The following is a 17,862-nucleotide window of genomic DNA, read 5'->3' on the forward strand; positions in this document are numbered from 1 at the left end:
AACCGACTGATAATTTAGTAATTTTGACGATCTACTCTCAGCTGACAGAATTTTTCAGCTGATTAAGTGACATTTAAATTATTCTTTCAGCTACCATAATTATGCGAACGTATCAAGGAAAAAACAAAACAAGACTAAAAAATGAAATTTACACTGTAAAATGAGAGATTTTGTAATGTACCACTGTATTCACTTTGAAAGTCCTATTATGACAATAAAGTTTATTAACTAGCCAGCACAACTATTAAAAAGTCTATATCAAAACAGATGCAAGGAGCACCAAATGTTGACAGAAAGAGTTCATGTAACTACTCTATCCAACATCAGTGCGCGCTGAATTAGACGTGCTCTGTCTCAAAGTGTTTTCCTAAGTCCACAGTGGCAACAACAATTACAATACTGAAAAACACAAAAGAACACAGCAGCAGCAGCACAATTGAAATGTCATTCAGTTTATAACTAAGATGTTAGTTAGACAATTACTACTAACGAAGTTGCTAACAATTACAGTGAAAAATAATAACTAGGGTGGGAGGGTGGGTAAAGTTTGTATCGTTGTTGAACACTGTATGTGACAATGTAGCTGTGTATCGGTTGAAAGCAGAATGAGAAATTTGCACGAGTTTTTCAGGCTTAAATACCGTTACCCGCAATAGAGATGTTCCCTGGCTTAATCGAACTAAATGAATATATGCGGCTTGCTTGATTGGAACCAATCTCGAGCAAGGTAAAAGAAAAATGTATCCGAATACATAGTAACTGTTAAGAGAAGCACGGAATCGCATGTCACGGGCGTAGCATTGACAATAATCAGTTTTTTCTTGAAAAATGAAGTAAATTATTTTAAGTTAAAAATAATTTGTATTATTGTTAAATTGGCTTTCGTAGGCATTAATTCACCACGTCAAATTAGCGTTACTGGAAATATGTTACCAGGTCCAAGAACAATCAGCAACACAGTCAAGATCCATGTTGCCCTCTTGAGGAAAATGACTTCAGTCAGTTCGTTCAGCGGTGGGGTTAGTTGTTGGATCATGATATTAAAGACACTGCCTTCGCAAGAGGAACCAATGATGCAGCAATTGTGTGTTGTGATTTGCCACAAGACAGACTCAGGAAAAGGTAAAATTTTAATGTACAGTTAATTTTGAAAAGGTGATAAAAATATTAATACAAAAAAATGTAGTATTTTCAGTTTCATCGCTAGTTTTCCTCCCATATATGCACAAAATACACAAGAAAGAGACAGTCTGTCAAAATCTAACATCTATATCATATTTCACATAGGTAAACTCATACATTATGATTTTGCATTTTGTAATACAACCATCACATAAAAAACACTGAATAATTGCCTGACTTACCGTACCTATACTCTACATACCTACTTTCGTAATGATGAATAAGCAGGAAGGGTGATGAATTCTAGATATTTTCATAAATTAGGCTGACATGTTTCCCTATATCCGTGGTGCCAGGTGACGAAAGGTTTCATAACGTATCGTGTCTCAACTTTGTCCATTCTACTGCCGCTCCCGATGATCATTGTGAATTTGGTAAGCTTTATTTTTTATGTCTGTGGTTTACTGAAGAAAAGCAATGGATAACATAAGTTCACTGTTTGTAAAAAAAAATAATTTCACTGGTTCAAAGCTACATTTTAACGAGGACGAATAAGAATCATAATATTAAGCAAAAATACTTAAATATGTATATTTGTTTACATCAACAAAAGACACCATTACATAATAAATCAAAAAAGGATAAATATACGAATTTCACTGATGTTAGATGTATATATTATTTTCAAGCGGTGTTGCGACACAGTTCAGATAAAATTGGCATATTTTGGAAATTGTAAATAATCAATGGCATAAAAAGAAATATGTTTATTATATGTAAAAATATCGCATTTCGTTACACAGACGTTTCATATATATATATATATATATATATATATATATATATATATATATGTGAATGCATTTTCTTCTGGTTAAGGAGGTAGGTTACCTTTATATTTGTATGTGCGCATGTCAAACCGGAAGCTAACGTGACGATTTACGACGACATTTACGACAAACTAAATGTGTTTGTATATTCATTCTTCTGAAAACAAATCATAGACCTGTCTTCGATCTGACGCTTTATGGTTTAATAATGCAGAAATAATGAATAAATTGCCGCAGAAACGCTTCAAAACAATGTTGCCTTAAAATGACGTCATTGACGTCATGACGTTACGTGTCAGTTACCGCGCAAAATAAATAGCTTTTATCTTGAAAGTACGTAATTCTGTGCATTTTCTTTATTCAAACTATTTTCAAATAACCATTATTTGCTGAAATATTTTTTAGGAGTCTTTTGCTCTGAATAATAATCAATATTTTGCTTCTTTTATGTACAAATGTAGTTATATTGAAATGTTATGCGGAATGTAAGAAAATGGATGATGGTAAGCAATGTTATTTGGAATATAGTTTGGTGAGAGGTTACTTGTTACGGCTATTTTCAAATAAAAAATCTAGCAGTTTCATTTGTAATACCTATTTTTCAGGTTCCGTTGATATTTGTTACTTATATACTAAAACTAAGATCTAAAATTGTTCAAATTTCAGTAGAAAATTGTGGTTTCTTAAATTGAATTGATGTTACCATGGAAACGAAGCCCGTGACCTATGTATCTAAATGTAAAATTCAAAAGCGTTGACACTAGTCTATTTAAGAAACACAGCTTCGGCTTTTTATTTTCATTTCAACAATATCCATGAGAATAATAGTAGCATGCTGAACGATTTTTCCATGAAAAATGCCAGACGAGGGGCACTGCTGTAAGTATTCTAAGCTTAGACATTTGTTTGAATAAATGCAGATAACACGAAAATATAACTTACGTTAGAAATAATATGTTTTAAAGCTACATCAACTACAAAGATAATCTTATTCAATATTATTTTATAAGAAATTATGACAAAAAGCAAGATATAAGCCATTTTAAACGTCTCTGTTGCCATGGTTACTTTAAACTTTAAGAAAAATAGGGTACCATGTATAGCGCTTGGTATGTTGCTAATAATATTACCCAAATATTCCATGTTGGTCATTAACAGAATGGCACTGAAGCGGTCGAAAACCCCTATTTTTATACATAATTGTTTAAAAATGAGAGAAAATGCGTTACCATGGAAACACGAGCCCCGCGACATATACATTTTAAGCTTATATTAGAAAGCTAACGTGCATACTAGTAAAATTATAGATTATGCGGACTTCTACGAATATCAATGAAACTAAAATACACTGAAAAGTGTTAAATATCCGTATTTTCCTTCTTCTTTCAATATGAAATACCTTTGGAGGGTCATGTTCTTCAAACCTGGATAAAAATTGAACTTGAAGGGACAGAGACAAACGAAACTGAGATTTTAGCAGTTAAAACTTCATATTACACGAAATACAAAAAGATGCTGCGGTTCAACTATTTTGAATTTACCCTTGTAACAAGGTAACCTACCTCCTTAACATTACTGGGATAACAAAACATCGTGCTCCCCATGACTTTTATTGCCAGTTGAACAAATCTATAATAAATATGCATCATTTAACTGTAACATTTATGTTAATGAGCCATAATATATTCGCTCAATGTTCTACTTTGTTAAACTAAACAGTATGAAGGACTCCACTTATAATTCTTTCATGAAATGTTTAATTTCAAAGGTTGTAGAGAGCAGCTGAACCAAGCAACCTCATACATAGATGCCTCGTTTCTGTACGGGCATAATGAAGATGATGCTAGACAGATGAGAGCATTTGTGGACGGTAAGTGCATGCATATTGACCAATATCAGTTATACTCACTTATAAATGACTTGCCTGTCAATAGTCAAGCTTTTGCCAAAGGTTCTATTAAAGTAGTTTGGTACAATAAGGCAACCATTCAGTTATTCATTTAATAAGTATTTAATCGCATGGCATCAGAAATAAAATTAAGTAAGTTATTGTATGAAGTGTTGTCTTAAGCGAAACAAAATATTGTGTTGAATTTTAGACTTGTCATAAAGCACAAACAATGGACTTGCAATTGATAGGAGGCATGCAATGATATTTATTATTGACTTTCTGCTTGTGCATGCTGAGATGCTTCATTGGTATTGTATGGTATTTTTCTATACTGAGTTCATTTTACTAGTTTCCACCAGCAGCACTATACAAATGTCTATTCAAACCAGTTTTTAATAGTGTTTTATATACCGGTATATGATGAAGCATCTTTGCAACACCTATAATTTTAACCTTTTAACTTGCTGGTGGCAAATGAGTTTGTCTTTGCGAACAATACAGACCAAAATCAGCCGGATGATAGCAGGGATAAGATGTTGCGTACACATTACATTGCTATTTATTGATATCTAAGATACTGAAAACACTTAATAATGTAGTTTGTAATCAAGCAATATACTCTATAGTTGTGTCTGCTCATCACCTTTAGTTTGATACCCTCAATAAAAGAGACTTGCAAAAGCAAAATTTAACCTGTTACTTTTGTTTGATATCCTTTATATATGAGCCATTTACAAGAAAAACAACACATCCATTTTGTTTGATATCCTCAATATATGACATCTTATAAAGCAAAAATAAGCCTATTTTGTTTGATATTCTTAAGAAATGAGACATTTACAAGCAAAATAAAACTGACCATTATTTGTTTGGTATTCATAAAATACGACACATGAAAAGAAAAATAACACTGATAATATTTTGTTAGATCTCCTCAATGTATGAAATATGAAAAAGCAAACAAAACATTTCACCTTTTGTTTGGTATCCTTAACGGTAGTGACATTTAAAAAAAAAAGAATCAAAAACATTTTGATTGATATCCTCAATATTTGAGACATTAACGGAACCCGGTGTTACATTTATCAACTTAACAAAAATATCTCGGCACACATTATTCCTTTCATAGCAATTTTTATGTACTTTATGTAAATTTTGAATTCACAGATTAAATATCTTATATTTAAAGGCTTCATTGGTAAACACGATCTTTCGTGGGTGATAGGGGATTTCATTTTACGAAAGAACGAGTCATACTAGAGCGAAGTTGATACCTGTAACGGAAACGTAGATGTCATGAACCTTTTTTAATAATGTTATATTGTGAAATAGGCAAACTGAGAATGACAATGAATGGCATGTTTACACCAGGGCAGGAGGACTTGACTCATTGTCAACTGACACACAAAAATGAATATTGCATGAAATCAGGTAAACCTTTGATGTAATATATTAGTATGTTAAGCTCTTGTTGACATTTTAGCTTATTCGTTTGATTTATTTAATAGATTGTCTCCTTAGAACAAAAGGGATACACACTTTTTATCATAGGTACTGTTTCTAGTCTGCGACTTATACATTTTAGAAGCCACAGCTGTCTTATGTTGGGACATTTCAGGATATCATACCAGAGTATGGAGTTGACTTGTCAAAACAGTATCTTATTACGTTAACAAGTCATGTTATCTTCTCAAAGTATGTTGTTAACCTGTCAAAACAGTGTCTTATTATGTTAAAAAGTTATGTTATCATGACAAAGTGTGATGTTAATGTTTCCAAATAGTGTCTTATTATGTCCATAAGCTATGTTATTATGTCAGAGTATCGCGTAACCTTGTCTACAGAGCGTCTTATTATGTTAAAAAATCTAAACAAGATCAAATGATCAAGCTTTAACAAGATTATATAGCTAACTGAGATATTAAGACACTGATTTGACATGTTAACGCCACACTTTGACATCATGATATGCCTACTTAACATTATAAGATACAGTTTGAAAGATTTAAAATCACATTTTGACATGATAACATGGCATATTAAAATAATAAGACACAGTATTGACAAGTTAACACAGCACATTGACAAGATAGCATAGCTTTTTAACTTAATAGCACGCTTGGTAGACCATATCACAGCTAACATAATGACACTATTTAGACAAGCTAAGACAACACTTTGACAAGATTACACAGTTTTGTAACATAATAACATGCGCGGTAGACAGAATCACACAGTACCTTAACAAAATAATATCGTTTTTTAAAAATTATAACACGCTCTGTAGACAAGATCACATGACACTTTAACAAGCTAACAAGATAACATAACTGTTTAACATAATAAGACACTATTTAGACAAGTTAACATCACACTTTGACATAATAATCTTCGGCAAGATCAAATGGTACTTCGACATAATAACATATAATTATGGAAGCGTTAATTGACCCCCGAGTTGACGTGAAAATGACGGACATGTCAGGATAGATTATCCCGACATATCGTGTAATATCGTGGCATCTCGAAAATTATTAAGACGACACGCCAGAACTGGTTCTTGTCTTGTTGACAAAGTTTTTACCTCTGTTCATAATTTATGCTACGCTTACCTAAATTTACTCGATTGTTGACATAACTGGCGTCATACAAAATTGTTTCACACAGGAAAATAGGACGGCATGCTACATAATCAAATAGACATCATCCAAAAATTATGAGAAATGTAAATAACGTTCTAGTTTATGTTAATATACTGTGATACACCTTGTTTTCTTGTAAAATATTTACACGTCGTGAGCCGATACATGTATTATTTAAAGAAAATTAAGCAAAATGTCGGTAGTTTTGTATTAGCTTTGGAATTATGCCGTTTTCGTTGGAAGCAATGGCTGCATAAAACTACGGTAATTATTTCATGCTTGTACTATTATTGTTGTTGTTATTGCTGTTGTTGTTGTTAATGTTCTTATTCCCATAGTTTCATTTTTATAATAATATTATTCAGTAAGCTGTAAAGACCATAACTCTCCATTGAAATAATTGCTTATGGTTCTGGCGTAAGGCTATATCGTCTGCAGGATGCGACTAGTATTAAAGGCAATGATCTTTCTTTAATTCAATGTTCTGATTTCATCAGTAAGTCTTCTGACTCAAACAGGAATGCCATCACTCTTTCAGTATTCGTTTGGCAATATCCCTAACAAATTTCAGGCTGGTCATATCACTGACCCCCGTAAAGATTTATTTGAAATTGTGTAATCCTGATTTTTATGAATAATTGTTACCAGATTTAGAAAATTCTAGACGTTTCGAATATATGATATATTGAGTCTCTTGAGATACTTTTCAAGCCCAAAGTGATATGGAAATCAACTGCTTTTCATGAAAAAAGTGCTGCTCTCCAATAAGAATTACAACTTGATTTTATTTTAAAATAAATGAAAATAAAATGTTTTGATATTTCTGTCAAGTTCTTGCAAAATGTTAATCAAAATAACCAAATTTATGTTCAAATTGCTAGTTCACGAAGGATTTTTTGACATTGGGACTGATTTATTTTCATTGCATGTGCATCGAAAAGTAATAATCACTTTGCTAGCTGCGTCCCGCCCGCTTAGCTCAGTAGGTAGAGCGTCGGTCTACGGATCGCGGGGTCGCGAGTTCGATCCTCGGGCATTGCCTATGTTCTCCGTGACTATTTAATAAACGACATTGTGTCTGAAATCATTAGTCCTCCACCTCTTGATTCATCTGAGGAAGTTGGCAGTTACTTACAGAGAACAGGTTTGTACTGGTACAGAATCCAGGAACACTGGTTAGGTTACCTGCCCGCCGTTACATGACTGAAATACTGTTAAAAACGGTGTTAAACCCAAAACAAACAAACAAACTAAACTGGTTGCCTCCTTTTTGAAGCCATTTTCTTAAATGTCAAACTGCCATGTCGTTTTGATAATTTTTCTGATTAAGCAAAAGTAAGTGCTGAGTGGTTAGATTATTGATTCCATATTTATCAACGCGTGGCTAGGCGTTCCTTCCGCTTTTCTACCTCGCTAATGTACAATGAAGTAGCACATTATATAAAATGTAGAAAATGTATTATTATTGATATAATAAAAAAATCTGTTTTGTCATTTCAGTTATATGTTTGCCTGTTCTTTTGTGAAAGCTGTGTTGCCTGGTTTGGTGTCAACAAGTTCAAAGATGTGTTAGTTACTTAATATTTCCGGCTTGGATGTTTACTTGGAAAGTTACAGTTTATTTTATATTTTACACATAACATTGCGGTAACTCTTCGACATGCAAGACAAACTGTCGGACGCCTTGGGGTGAGGAGATATAGGGCTGGTTCTACGTCACCTTATGTAATAAATGAAGTTAGAAAGCTTTGCAACAGATGGCATAATATGGAACATGTTTAATTCATCAGACAGAGTGAAAGAATCGCAAGAAATAGCCAGGCATATTATTAAAGACCATGGATACATAGATGGAAAGTCAGGAAAAGTTCTGAGGTTACGAGTATCTTAAAAAGATCCGCCAAAGATTGGCTTACTATATTAAGTCTATACTTTTAAGTTCCGAGGGTTGTTCGTGCAGTTATTGCACCAGATCTTCAAATGACATTAAGATAATATTATGGTGATAGTATTTCGGATAGAACGAGCATTTTAGACAGGAGATCCAAAAAACAAGGAAAAACACTCGCACACCACACACACTCAAACACAAAATAAACACACAAGGACAAAACAAACAAATACAGGAACACAATGGGGCACCGCCTTGGGACTGTCAGTGGTAAAACCACCACTGTTGAGTTTAAACCGATTTACCTCACTCTTACCCCCAGAGTCACACGACAGTGTAAATAAAAGTTATCCATGCCAGGTGAAACCCTAACATACGTAAAGGCAACAGAAGGATACTTTTTTGCAAGTGCTAGAAAACAAACTGGATTCATTTGGACAAAAAGTTTGAATAGTCAAGTAACACTTTTGTTCAGTGCAAAACAATGTACCTTAACTGGTTGTAGATAGATCTATATATGTAATGCTTTTTTTAGGAATATACAAGACTACCGTTTAGTGTCAGAATTAGTTGTCTTCCTTAAACACTTACACTAACATTGCAAGAGATGCTAACTAATATAAAATTTAAAAAATATGGTGAACAATCTAATTATAATAACTGGTTATTTTGTAGTACCAGTATGTTGTGTAGTTTTTTTTCTTTCACAGAATTTTTTCAAATTCACATATATATTAGGAAAATTTGTGCTGAAAACAATGAACAAATAAAAACAATGGGTCACCAGGCTTGTTTTTGTGATAAAAATGTTTTGAAAACACCCACTGTTGCAGAAACTGATAGCGACTTTTCAACATTTTCATGATTGTTTGCTTTTCTATAAATACCAACCAAAGTATGTATAAAGACAGCACAATAAGGTTAATTCTTTTTACAGATTCTATTATATACTTATTTCATATCATAGTCATATTTGTAATACAATATCATTATAGTCATGCGTACAAATAGAAAAAAAATCTGGTTCCATATTCACTTTTGTGAACTTTTTTTAATGGAAAATACTCTTAGTAAAGAACTTATTTTTTTTTTATTTTGAAAAAGCTGTTTCTAGAATTCTTTTCCTGTTTTCATTGTGAATAAACAATTGAATTGTGAAAATAAAAATGGAAAAAAAGGTATGGGTCACCGGGCTAAATTTTATGTTAAGGCCGCTTGAATGCAACACCTGTGCGGACGAAAAATGGCGCGAACCTGAGTATTGTCTTTTGTTATTTTTTTTTAACGTCGCACCGACACATGATAGGTCATATGGCGACTTTCAAGCTTTAATAGTGGAGGAAGACCACAGGTGCCCCTCCATGCATTATTTCATCAGGAGCGGGCACCTGGGTAGAACCACCGACTTTCCGTCAGCCAGCTGGATGGCCTCCTCACGCGAACCTGACTAAGTTGATTACATGTATATCTGCCAGAAGCTAAAGAGAAGTTTAAAAATTCTCAATTCTTACTATAATTGAATACTGAATAATCTGAAAGGGGATTTTGTCTTATCAATACAAAATTAACTTAAATGTCTAACATTATATAAGGTTATAACACACTAAATAGTTATTGTTCTTTATTCTATATAAAATTGACCTATTTCCAATGGCCGCAGCGGGGCCTCCGTGGCCGAGTGGTTAGAGTCGTTGACTTCAAACCATTTGCCCCTCATCGATGTGGGTTCGAAACCTCATTTGGGGCGTAGAATTCTTCACGTGAGGAAGCCATCCAGCTGGCTTACGGAAGGTCGGTGGTTCTACCCAGGTGCCCGCTCGTGATGAAATATGCACGGAGGGGCACCTGGGGTCTTCCTCCACCATTAAAGCTGGAAAGTCGCCATATGACCTAAAATTGTGTCGGTGCGACAATAAACCCAACAAAATAAATAAATAAATAAACAATGGCCGCAGCACACATCAGGACCCATTTTAAATGTCTGTAAACTACATTTTCTTGAAGAATATTGTCAGTGCTAAATAAAAATCAAAAGAAAAGTGGGGGTCATGTTTGATGCAAGAAAAATAATTTCACTCAAACACACAAACTGCAAAATCAGCTAATAAATGAGACCCCAAATTATACTGGTGGTGTATGATCTAAGTTTCCATGAAAAATTTTGTCATGGTGTTATTTCATGATCAAAATGCTATCTTCATGTCAAGCATAAATCTGTCATGTGATTTTACCAAAAAAATTGCAAAGAAAATAAGGAAAATAGCTCTACACAGCGAAAAAACTGAGGACTATTCGTATCCGCCATTATGCAATTTCCTTTAATTGTGCTTTGATTTTTTCTTTTAAATGTGATGCTTGAATTTTATATTGTTACATGTTGCACAAAACTGTATAAGGCAGATAAAAAGACACCACCGCTTATGACTGAAATGTTATTCAGTAAATAAACAATAGAATTTTGCTTTCTCAGTTCACTGAATAGCGTGTTTCAATGGAAGAATACCAGAGAAAATGGATTCGTTCAATGTTGTTAGAGAAGAGATGCTGTTTACAATGTCTTATTGTCCCAAGTGTACAAAAAGATCGAGAAAATATGCTTTAAACAACCCTATGCATTTTGAGCATCCTTGGCCTGTCTTAGGCATCAACTGCATCCATATTTGTTGTGTGTATCTTAAAAATTGCAGAAATAATTATAATACGATCAATTATCAATTATAAATTTTAGAGTTGTCATTGTGAATATTAAAGGCTAGAAGAGATCTGCCCAAATACTTTAATGCTTAACTTTTTACAGATTTTATTATATAGCAGATGTATCTGATAATAAGTCGAACAAATGACTGCGAAAAAAGTTACACCAAATACGCAAAGAACTGCTTTTGAGTAATATAGACCTAATGAAACTTTACGACAAATCAGATCATATTGGTAATAACAATTGACATCATTAAAGCGGGTATTACGATATAAAATAAATAATTCCTATCAAAACTTTCAAGTAAATATGGCGCCGTGTATGAATAAAATAAACGCAGTTGATTCAAAATCTATACATGGTGGAGGTGCCGTTCTTGAAACTTTCCAATAATGTCCTCTTTTGTATGCAATGAAAATAAAATTCCTCTCTCACTTATGCTTTAGGCAAAGACATTTATAAAGCGCAACTATTACAGTATTCAAGAAAAGTGAGCCTTCAAAAAATTTCCAATTTTTTTTAGTACAAATAAGGTCACAATTCCGACAAAATTTATGTTCTTGGCCTGCAGTCATGACTAATAATGATACATTTTAAAGCAATGATCCATATAGTATTAAAGTAAAGTAGACCGTAAACAAAAGTTTTAATTAGGAAATTCAATAACCTGGTGGTAGAGCGTCAACATCCAGGGCGGGAGGTCGTGGGCTCGACCCCCGGCCGCGTCATACCAAAGACATGAAAAAATCGTTCCTGTAGCCCCCTTGCTTGGCGCTAAGCATGAAAAGGGAAATGGCTTCTTCTCTCATTCCATCAGGAATGAGGTGTCGAGAGTGATTTATAGAATTTGTAGAACTTCCTTCACAATCGACCTGATAATTATAAATTATGTATAAACATAGTACAGAAAAGACCATAATTCTGAAAAATGTGCGCAGGAGTTATGGCTCCTGGCAAACCAATAATGATGAGTGTGCATAGTTTAAAAGCTATTGTTCTCATTATTACAGTAGAGTAGAGTAAAACATAAAAAAAAATTCGATGTTCTTAAGTATAAAAAGGGTCATAACATACTCATATAATTACAATATATCACTGTGTTTAGTTTCAAAGCTATTGCACTCATAGTATTCAACATAATGGTAATACAGAACGCGGGGTCATGAATACGATCCCCGGGCGTGGGGTTTATCCTGTGTGACGATTTTGGTAACAGACATTGTGTCTGACATCATTTTCCTCCATCTGTGATTCATTTGGAGAAGTTTACAATTACTTGCGGAGAAGAGGTATATCTAATGGAGTTATTTCAAAAAGTAAATAAAGCTGAGTCACGGGTCTTTTGCAGTACAAGTCCCCCCAGTTCTATCTATCAATGTTAAATTTCTATCAAGCTCTTTTAATTGTTTTTGAGATATGCTCTGCACAAACGTTTTATACGTAAATCAGATAAAGGGAGAAATTTAAATATGTCATTAAGGTAGATTAGACTGCACTTCCTCTGTATGAAATTTAAACTTCTTCGCCTTTACAATACTGGGTGGAATTTACACACAAGTAATTGGACTAGGCCTGAGTTGTTTCCAAAGGTTCTATAAACTAGTCATCTGCATCCTGCAATTCATAAGAAGTTGTTCAAAGATATTTTCATATTTAGCTTAACTTGCCCCTTAATAGGAGCATAGACCACCAGTTGACAAATGTTGGAGAAGACCGTACAATGATGCTACAGCCAAAGTTTGATAAATATCCATCAAGCCGTTCATGGGGAGAAATCGTTTGAAAGTATTGTTATTTTAGCACCAGTTACCAATAAAAAGAACCAAGCTCACTCGTTAAAAAAGTGGGAGAGGACCTTAAGGATGCTATATAGTGAGTTTAATTAAGAACCATTAAACGGTTCATGGGGAGACTTCGTTTTAAGAATTTTCTATTTTTAGATATTGTGTCCTCTAGAAAGGTCTTATCATACCAATTGTAATAATTCTGGGAGATAACCTTACAGAAATACCTCAGACCTTGTTTGATAAAGTTGTGTTAAGTCTTGAACCAGCATCCAGCAAACAAAAAGCAGTAAAAATCACAGTTTGCTTAAATGACTTTCCGTGAATAATCTCTGTTGTTGTATATTAATGTCTAAAACCACATAAAAATTTCACGTAGGGTAATATGTGGTGTACTAATGCTTTGCAACAAGAATACTACTCTAAAAGAATCTGGATCCGGCATCTGGATCCGGTTGGAGAAGGGGGCGTACTTATTCTTTTGTTATCTGTTTAATATCTAAAACGTACACATAAAACCTTTTCAGAAATTCACAAATTCATGTCAAAGTAATAAAGGTGATTTTTCGGTTTTGATTGTAGTGCATATTACTTACAATGTAATACAGTGCTTTACATGACAAAATGTAACGTGAAAATGTGTTAAGTGGCAAAATTCTACAGGTATATAGACAGACAGAAAGATGGACACAGTAATTACTTTTATAATTTTTATAAGAACAAACTAACTTTTTAATGAGATTAGGTTAAAAACTTATTAACGTAATTAGAAAAGTCACAATAACACAATCTGTTTCATTTTTTTCTGTTTATGGAGATGTAATGAAATGTGTAGTTCCCCTTAAGTCTCCTAGCACCGGCTTAAGCAGAATTCTTTTACAGTGAAAAGGAATGTTCTCAATGATCGAAAAGAACCAAAAATATAACAACACTACGTCCATGTACAGGGAGACTTTTACTCAACTTTTACTCTTGTTCACCTGATATATTATGATTCAAAAACAAACTTAACATTATAGATATTGCCTATACCTAATACAGCAAATATTAGGAAACAAATACAAATCTTCATATGTATCTTTACAGGTTTTTCATGTACGTGGCACTATGTACAATATAAACAAAGAAAAATGTCCTGTAAATTAGTAGATACAAGATGTAGCCATGGTTGAATCTTTATAGCTGGTTCAACGTTATATAACAAGAGCTGTCAGTGGACAGTGCGCTCGACTATTCTCAGTGCTTGATTAATATAAGCAATGAGTAAAACTTTAACATTACAATTAGCATATTCTAAGTCGAACAGGGGCCGTAATTCAGTCAAAATGCTCGATAGAGTTGCCTCCTCCTTTTTACAGACTGGGGTCATGATGGTAAACAAGTATGCAAAATATGAAAACAATATCTCAATGGACTTTGAAAATATTTGGGGTGGTACGCAAGCTTTAACATTTATTCTAAGTCGAAAAGGGGCCATAATTCAGTCAAAATGCTTGATAAAGTTGCCTTCTCCTTTTTACAGACTGGGATCATGATGGTAAACAAGTATGCAAAATATGAAAGCAATATCTCAATGGACTTTGAAAATATTTGAGGTGGTACGCAAACTTTAACATTTGTGTGACGCTCACGCTAACGCTAACGCTTACGCTCACGCCGACGCCGGGGCGAGTAGGACAGCTCCCTTATTCTTCGAATAGTCGAGCTAAAAATGAGATGTCAGTAACTTAACATTGATGTTGCCTTTATATCCAGTACTGTTCACAGTATAAATAAATTTCAGAGACGCATGGGTTTCTAATATTCCAAATTCAAGAAGCATGTTATCAATTCTCAATTGTGTCCTACAATGAAAGAAGTAAACAGTTCAACTTAAAATGCTTTCCGCTCTTAAGTATCTACCTGATTGTAATCATGTCAGAATTGCTATTATATTATCAAATACTTTCTAGTTGTAAACGTTTCTGACAGCTTCAATTTTACTCCCACATTTAGGGTATTTCTTCCTACATTGTTTTTAAAAACATGTAGTGTACAAGGTTTTTTTTGTTTGTTTTGGGTTTAACGCCGTTTTTCAACAGTATTTCAGTCATGTAACGGCGGGCAGTTAACCTAACCAGTGTTCCTGGATTCTGTACCAGTACAAATCTGTTCTCCGCAAGTACCTGCCAACTTCCCCACATGAATCAGAGGAGGAGGACTAACGATTTCAGACACAATGTCGTTTATCAAATAGTCACGGAGAACATACGCCCAGCCCGAGGATCGAACTCACGACCCCGCGATCCGTAGACCGACGCTCTACCTACTGAGCTAAGCGGGCGGGTCTAGTGTACAAGGTATACAGGCGGTAAGGTAACATTGATGAAAATATCCTGTAGGCTCTCTATCAAAGCACAAGTTAGGCTTATGACAAACCTGAAAACAGAAAAAAAAACAAAAAACTAAACTGTAATTAAAATGATCCCTGTATAGCTAAATGATATCAACACAAAGCTTCAACAAATATTATCATACAAAATAAATTTGGTTATAAAAATATATCATTTGCACGCCTTTAGTTGATCAAAGACGTTAATCAAAATATTAACCACAAGTTCCATCACAAATTATTTCAACGCTTTTTTAGCAATCTAATTTATTATACTAATGAAAATGTATAAGAATTTGAAATATACCCCCATTTGACTATGTTGTTTTTCCTCCGTGCTCGTTCAGTACATCATTGACAGTCTCTCACCACTTCCTCTGGTGGTCTGAATATATAAATGACAATTGTTTGCAAAACGAGGTTATTCTATTAAAATATGTATACAAATGGTTCAATAGCTCGGTTGAAGTGTCGGCTATAAGTGAGGGAGTGGGGCTCTATCTCCGGTCGCGTTGTACCAAAGAAAAATTGTACCAGAATGATCAGCATTTAAAGGACTTTAACAGGCGGTAAAATAAGCACAGTCAAGTATCTATTACTGAATATCTTGTTTGTCGCAAAAGAGCTTTGTGGCAGGTGCTGTTTGCGACGTGAAATAAGCTTTCATCTGTTACTGGCTGACTGACTGTTTTTATTTCACTCCATTCATTTAAAGTCTAGAATTCATAATTCATTCAATACCTCGAGGATGCAAACGCCACATTTTCAGGCATTAACTTCAACTACAATAACTTTCACTTCTGTAGAGATATATGTACGTAATTATGATCCCAATAATAAAAACACAAAACAATCTGAAAATATACCTCTGTTTTACTAAATTCAGCACAAGAACCTTTACTAAATTTAGCACAAGGACCTTCCATCTCGTCCATTCTCCCGTCACGAATGCAAATGGAAAACGTCTGCAAAGGGAGGAAAAACTGATAATAGCAAGCGTAGTAAAGTAGTCCAAAATGTAGTTCCTACCAGCTGGTACTGTACGTGCCACCTGAGAAGCCATGGCCGCTATCCAAGTTGGGCTCGAACCCACGACCCTGAACTTAACAAAGGAGTGTGCAATTCTATCAGATAAACAAGACTACAGAAGCCTATCTTGAAAAAATACATGTAGGGTGCCCAGTGGTCCGGTAACTGCACCCTTCAACCCCGGGTCTAGAAGTCTGAATACGTGACCAAAAGGAAAGGCCTCTGTCTTTTCTTACAAATACCTATGTTACTACACTCTTAGCACTCTTAACTGATGTTTATATTTTACTCTATTCATGGTTACAAATTAATTCAATTAAAAAATCGTGAATTATTATTTTAATTTATATAATATTGTATAAACGTACCGAAATAGACACGTCCGTCCGCCTGGAACACACACGGATTCAAGAAATACTCGGTACTGTATGTTACCTTTTGTGTTCGTGTAAGTTGACATTTTCATCTTGTAATTTTCTCGTTTAAATTTAGGAAGCAAAACCATGTTAATCAAATGGCAAGTCGACTTATATTTAAGTAACATGATACGTTACATAATGGCATGTCGCCTTACTGTGACTACATAAAGACGTACCACATAGTAAATTTAGGTAAGCGTAGCATAAATTATGACATGTGGTAGAAACTTTGTCAACAAGACCAGAATCAGTTCTGGCGTGACGTCTTAATAATATCCGATATGCCACGATATTACATGATATGTTGAGATAATCTATCCTGACATTTCTGTCATTTTCACGTCAACTCGGGGGTCAATTAACGCTTCCATATATAATAGCAGCATAGCATTTAACATTATAATAAAACACTGTTTGGAGAAGTTAACACCATATTTTGACATGATAACATGCCTAGTTAACATATCAGAGTATGGAGTTGACTTGTCAAAACGGTATCTTATTACGTTAACAAGTCATGTTATCTTCTCAAAGTATGTTGTTAACCTGTCAAAACAGTGTCTTATTATGTTAAAAAGCTATGTTATCATGACAAAGTGTGATGTTAATGTTTCCAAATAGTGTCTTATTATGTCCATAAGCTATGTTATTATGTCAGAGTATTGCGTAACCTTGTCTACAGAGCGTCTTATTATGTTAAAAAATCTAAACAAGATCAGATGATCAGGCTTTAACAAGATTATATAGCTAACTGAGATATTAAGACACTGTTTTGACATGTTAACGCCACACTTTGACATCATGATATGCCTACTTAACATTAAAAGATACAGTTTGGAAGATTTAAAATCACATTTTGACATGATAACATGGCATATTAAAATAATAAGACACAGTATTGACAAGTTAACACAGCACATTGACAAGATAGCATAGCTTTTTAACTTAATAGCACGCTTGGTAGACCATATCACAGCTAACATAATAAGACACTATTTAAACAAGCTAAGACAACACTTTGACAAGATTACACAATTTTATAACATAATAACATGCGCGGTAGACAGAATCACACAGTACCTTAACAAAATAATATCGTTTTTTAAAAATTATAACACGCTCTGTAGACAAGATCACATGACACTTTAACAAGCTAACATAACTTTTTAACATAATAAGACACTA

The 17,862-nt window shown here is 34.0% G+C and overlaps 1 long non-coding RNA gene across 1 annotated transcript; it reads right to left on the reverse strand.

The window, feature by feature from the left end:
• Positions 1 to 13,781: 13,781 nt before the first annotated feature.
• On the reverse strand, positions 13,782 to 17,023 carry LOC128547680 (uncharacterized). The gene is made up of 3 exons (XR_008366632.1): positions 16,096 to 17,023; positions 15,537 to 15,614; positions 13,782 to 15,276 (listed from the first exon to the last, which is right to left on the reverse strand). It is a non-coding gene; the product is annotated as an uncharacterized LOC128547680 (long non-coding RNA).
• Positions 17,024 to 17,862: the final 839 nt, after the last annotated feature.

The sequence above is a fragment of the Mercenaria mercenaria genome, chromosome 13, assembly GCF_021730395.1.
Source record: "Mercenaria mercenaria strain notata chromosome 13, MADL_Memer_1, whole genome shotgun sequence".
Taxonomy (NCBI): domain Eukaryota; kingdom Metazoa; phylum Mollusca; class Bivalvia; order Venerida; family Veneridae; genus Mercenaria; species Mercenaria mercenaria.